This window comes from Ixodes scapularis, unplaced genomic scaffold, assembly GCF_016920785.2.
Source record: "Ixodes scapularis isolate PalLabHiFi unplaced genomic scaffold, ASM1692078v2 PGA_scaffold12__126_contigs__length_90152505, whole genome shotgun sequence".
In the NCBI taxonomy this organism is placed as follows: domain Eukaryota; kingdom Metazoa; phylum Arthropoda; class Arachnida; order Ixodida; family Ixodidae; genus Ixodes; species Ixodes scapularis.
The window spans coordinates 33,857,588-33,863,699 of NW_024609838.1; the positions used below are offsets into that span (position 1 = coordinate 33,857,588).

The 6,112-nt window shown below is 47.8% G+C and overlaps 1 pseudogene; it reads left to right on the forward strand.

Annotated features, from left to right (window-relative positions):
• Nucleotides 1-277: 277 nt before the first annotated feature.
• Nucleotides 278-2,670, forward strand: LOC121835198 (annotated as a pseudogene).
• Nucleotides 2,671-6,112: the final 3,442 nt, after the last annotated feature.

A 6,112-nucleotide genomic window follows, 5' to 3' on the forward strand; every position in this document is an offset into this window, starting at 1 on the left:
ACGCGCTGCGCTGAAAAGGTTGCGGTCAACGGCATTTATACTCCATCGCGGTCCAGCGCGCTCCAACGCGCACTTCAAGCTGCGCCTGCGCGTCGCCATGACAACCGCGACATAAGCTGATGGTTTATTTCCGTTTCCGTTTGCATTCTGTCCTGACTTGTTCAGACGGGAGGAACCATGGAGAGCCGATTCGCGATGTATTTAGATCAGCAAAAAAAGAAAAAAAATTGCAGCGGTGCTTTTATGGCGCCGAATACGGCGCCAGAGAACACGCACGATGTACGCACGAGACATATTTGATAAGCGCACAGTGTTTGGGGAATTTTACCATGTAGTACAGGAGCTGCGCGAGTCCGACCCAGAATACCACTTCCAATATTTCAGGTAAGGCGACGGTCGATAGTCATGTCGCTTATCAGAGTGAATCAATTCTGTCGTTTCCTTTTCTGCAGGATGACGAAGGCTGCATTCGACGAGCTGCTCGGACTCGTCCACGACCGTCTTGTACACTCGCCCACACATTGCTCTCCCATCTCGCCCGCTGAGCGGCTGGCCATCACACTGAGGTATGTACTACTAGGGTGCCTTCATGTGCACTTTGCTTGGGGTGATGACATTTAACCATTTTGTTTCGAACGCTTATTTTTTTTTTTTTGTTCTGAAACCGTGAAAGAGCGTGTCCCTGCACGCGCTCCTGGCGTGACTATGCTAAGGCAACATTTTGTTTCTTGCGATTTCTTTGTATTTTCCCTGTGAGCGCGAGCTGTCGGCATCGGGCACCACAAACGGTAGCATCCCCCGAAACAGAAGGACATTGAGGCACTCTATGTACTACATATTTGATATACACTTCATTTTCGCGGATGCTTGACTGATTAGGTTATGCTTCTAGACGGTGTACTACCGCCGTACACACGCCCAACTCGTATTAAAATACCTCAAACCGGGAACTTATGCGCTCTCATCTACTCCGATATTTTAATTGAGAGGCCCAATCTCGACAGTGCGTTTCAAAATAAAGTTTGGGCTCTTAAATCGCCAGCAAAAGTCAGGGACGCGACGTTTGAAGTAGAAACTTACCTCAAATGCTTCCTTTACTGGTTGGATGTACCGCACGCATTCAAATTTTAAGTCTGAACTCCTAGAACGAAAAAAAAAAAAAAAAACCTAAAATGGGAAAGTTTTCTTTTTAATTTTTTTGTACTTTAAATAGAGACTTGAATTCGTAATATGTAAAGGGGACCAGTGAGGTATGTATTCGAGGTAAGTTTCAACTTGATAGGTTCAGTTGCTGATGTTTGACGGGCCATTAGTACTACCTTGTAACTTTATTTTGAGACACTCATAAATAAGCGGATCAACGTATCAATGTAACACTTACTACATCAAACACATATTTTACTAAATAGAAAGGCTGACCCATTTCACAACATCGTCATTAATTTTTTTTGCACTTTAAATTGAGACTGAAATTTTTAATGAGTAAATCAGCACAGTAAAACTCATATTCGAGGTCAGTTTCCACTTCATGCGCCAATTTCTTGATTTTTGCGGCTGTTTTAGAGTAGAAACTATTTCAAAACACCGTAGAGCGTCAGTCAAACACATTTAGTACATATTTATATATTGCGTGTAAAGCAATATAAGTCTGACGGAGCACTCTCGTAGGTCTTTCTTAGTCACAAACAGTGGAAATGACTGACTAAACAGTTGCTCTGAGTTAGGTACTAAGTCTCACAATTTTGTTTTTCACATTTCTAGGTTCCCTGCATCACCAGGATCTCTGGGCCATGTGGCCGTAAGTTACCGGATGCATAAAGCAACATTATCGGGGATCCTTCAGGAAACGCTGCCAGCCATCTGGGACTGCCTCTGCCCGTTAGTGCTGCAGCCACCCACATCACAACAGTGGGAAGAGATCCGGAGGGAGTTCTGCGTCAAGTGGAACTTTCCTAACGCCATTGGATCAATAGATGGCAAGCACTTTGCGATCAGGTGCCCATCAAACTCTGGCTCAACATTTCACAACTACAAGAAATTCTACTCGATGGTGCTGCTCGCTGTTGTTGACGCCCACTACAGGTTTCGACTGGTGGACATTGGGGCTGCCGGGCACCAGTCCGATGGCGGTGTGTTGAGAGAGTCTAACTTCGGAAAGGCGTTAGCTGCCAACACCCTCCAGATCCCTGTAATCGCACAGCCTGCACCACCTCTGTGCCTCCTGGGGGATGAAGCCTTCCCGTTGAAAACGTACCTCATGCGCCCTTTCCACGGCCCCGGAAGAGGCTTGGACTACCGAAAAAAGGTCTTCAACTACAGGCTGTCCCGGGGCAGGCGTACAGTAGAAAAAGCCTTCGCAATACTTGTGTCTCGCTGGCGGGCGTTTCTGGCTCCCATGCATGGCACTGTTGAGCACTGCGAAAACATGATAAAAGCGGGAGTCTGCCTCCGCAACTTCCTGACACGGGATGAAGCCTACTGCCCTCCTGGATATGCTGACAGTGAAAGGATGGTCAGTGGTGAGCTGACATTTTGAATGTTGGTGTCAACAGGAGCCTAGGTGGCAACAGCAGCCCAGCAGCAATCAGCATCAGGGACCAGCTGGCAGACCACTTCATCTCCTTTAGGGGAGCCATCCCGTGGCAACACGACATAGTGACGAGGGGGTAGACGACGACACAAGGTTGTTATCAATGCTGTTCAATTTTTTGCTTTCCTTGCAAATAAATTGTATATATTTTCTCTGCTCTGCTTGCTTAACAGGGTTGACCGGTGAAATCTATTTTGCAATCCCTCGTTGTTTTCACCTTCAAAGAGCTTACCTGTCTACCTTGGTGAATTTTGTTGTACAGGGGAGAGCGAGGTAATTGCACAAGCGAGGAATATTGGCCATCCATTTTTTTCGCTTGCCACTGAGATACAGGCACGCATACCAAATGATTGGCTTCTTATTAAGTGAACCCGCAGGAATGTTGTAGTGGCCCACTTGGAAAATAGGACAGCTTGCGTATTAATTACAAAAGTCGGGTTTAATCTTTTCATTTACACCACAAAGGAGTAAAATAACATTCTAGATGTACTTTCGATAAGCCTGCTTTTCTACTTGCATTTCTCTAGGAAATATAAACAGGTTTCAAGCAATGCGTGCCGCCCACGAAGCGAATGTAATGGGTAGAAATCATGTTTGATTAACGGTATTAGCGCAGGCTGTGTGTCTGAGTAGCAGATGATGCTATTATGTGCACTAGACATTTTGCTAATTTACACAAGCACAAAATATCATGCCGGGTTTGCAGGTACACTCGCTGCGCAAGCTATCGTCCACATTCGTATGTACCACCTACATTACAAGCCGCTTCCTTGACGCTTGGGGTAAATTTGAAAAATGTCTGTAGGTGTTCCTTCAAGCTATTTTATGTGATAGGCATCCCTGCAGCTTGCCTCCAAGAACTAATTCTGAAGTATTGCACTACAGAGTTAATAATATTCAGATTAACATAGACTGCTTCACAGATTATTTTTTTTTTCTAACGATGTAGCAGAATTGCATAAGCAGAGATTGCTCTTGGAAAATGCAGTTCATATTAACAGAATGTGTATATTATCAAAACATGAGTGGACACGTGTGCCTTTAGATGCACAAAGGTCGGGAGCGTTTTATTTCTGCTGAAATTTACATTCATACTCATACACAATCTGCATTACACAAGCCCTGAATTGGGCACTGGTGACCTCGTCCCGACGATCTAGAGATTGTGCTACAGAGCAGGCAAACGCCTCGTTCTGTGTCATTTTAGTCCTTAAATGATTTAAAAGTTCTCTCTCCATTGTGTCAGCCTCCCTTCTGCGTGCAGAATGGGGGGGGGGGGGGGGGGGGGGGGGGGGGGGGGGGTCCTGGGCACCTTTGTGACTGGCCTGATGACCTCCTCGAGGTGCTTGATGTTGATTCACCCGAGGTGGACGGCGTGGCTGGGACAGGAGCCTCGGGGCTGCACTGCAGCTCTTCTTGGGCAGGCTCAAAGTCAGTGGGAATGGTCGAGTCGTCAGGAGAAGATTCCACCATTTCCATTAATAGACACTGTGCTGTGTCGCCCACAGGTGGTGCCTTTACGTTGGTGGTTGCCCTGCAAGTGGGATTAACGTATGGGAGAGAAATTTAGTTAGACAGCAAATGAGGACTGCAAGTTTTGTTTACATACTTCCTGGTATGTAAACATTCTTGTAAAACGACATCATTTCCAGGGAGGCCCATTGTTTTTTCCGGACGAAGCCACTGCCACTCCTTTGGCAGCTTCAATGGCGCGGACCTCCCGAACATACCTGTCGCGTACACGCTTCCACGCTTTTTGTGCGTCCTCACCTGAAATAAATATGTCAAATTCAGTTCTCCCAAATGCAGACGTGATACAAAAATAAAATGCTGAACAAGTTGCCATGTCAGTTAAGCCGCCTGCACTGCTTTTCTGTTTGAAGTCCTAAATAACTAGAACGCCTCAATGTCTTCCTGTTTGGATGATGCCATCGTTTGTAGTACCCGATGGCGACAGCACGCGCTCACAGGGAAAATACAAAGAAATCGCAGGAAGCAAAATGTCGCCGTAGCTACACCGTGGCCGTAGCACAGTGAGCGCCACGCGCGCGTGCAGGGACACGCTCTTTTACGCGCTTCAACACACACACACACACACAAAAGCGTTCGAAAGAAAATGGCCAGATGTCGTCACGCCAAGCAAAGCGCACATGAAATCACCCTAGTCAGTTTACCGGGCTTCATGCCGCAGGCAATGCGCACGGACTCCCAGGCATTATTTTTTCGCTTGGAATCCCTGTACTCTAGAGAACCGACGTCATAAAGACACTCGCGCTTTCTCACCGCTTCAATGAGCCGCTCAACCTCGTTCCTCGTCAGATCGCTCGGTTCGCACTCCGCGGCACCTCCGTTCGCCATTTTTCTTTCCAACTGACGCTCGCGCGAGGAATTCCGGGTGATGACCGTCGTCGGCCGACGCCGAGATTCGAGCAGCGCCTACCTCGACGTGAGCTTCGCCGGCGCGCGCCGAGGCGCATTACGTTGCGAGGCGGTCCACTTGTGTTCGGAGTATAAACTCTCCTTTCGCAGCTACGTCACGCAACGCGCTCTTGAGCGCGCGCCCGTCGACGTTACGTTGGAGTATAAACAGCCCGCCTCGACGTGAGCTTTGCTGGCGCGCGCCGGGGCGCGTTACGTTGCGAGGCGTTCCACCTGTCGTCAGAGTATAAACTGTCATTTCGTAGCAACGTCAAGCAACGCGGTTCGGCGCGCGCGCCCGTCGACGTTACGTTGGAGTATAAACAGCCCTTTAGGCGCCCGATTCCGGCTTAAGCGTGGTAAGGCGTCGGCGCAACCACGCGTTGCATTATGGGACGTTTGCCCGCTAAATTTGGCGGGAAAATTTTTCTTCTAAATTTAGCGTGGGAATTTTCTCGCTAAATTTAGCGGGGAAAATTTTCTGCTAAATTTAGCGGGAAACATTTTCTGCCAAATTTAGCGAGGGAACTTTTTCCGCTAAATTTAGCGGGGAAGTACGCCTTTAACCGAGGACAAAAATCCTCCCCCCCCCCCCTTTATCTCTCTCTTTCTCCATTTTTTTTTTTTCTTCTTCTGATACATAAAGCGTTGTTTCACTTCTCTAGCTCAGAGCCGTGTATTGAGAGAGTTTGGTCTATGGGAGGCGCGGGCAGAGCCAGGGCGTGTACCACGGGTGCTATGTTGCGCTTTTTGAACTCCCAGGAGACTTGGAAGAGGGAAGTGACGTCAACGACACAGCAAACGCAGATTGGATGTTGACAGAAGAAAACGAAATCAACACCCAATCTGCGTTTGCTGTGTCGTTGACGTCACTTCCTTCTCCCTAGTCTCCTGGGAGTTCAAAAAGCGCAACATAGCACTCCAGACTCAGAAAGAGGGCTTGGCATGCTCTCTTGACCAACCAGAAGCCGAAAAGAATCCCCTAGCGGTGGTAGCGGGAAACAGTTCCAATCCCAGGTGTATGTTCGTATATGGTTTTAATAAGCGCGTAAGAGCGAAGTGTAGTTACTCTTTGTGGTTGAAAACAGGGTGCACGTGATGTTT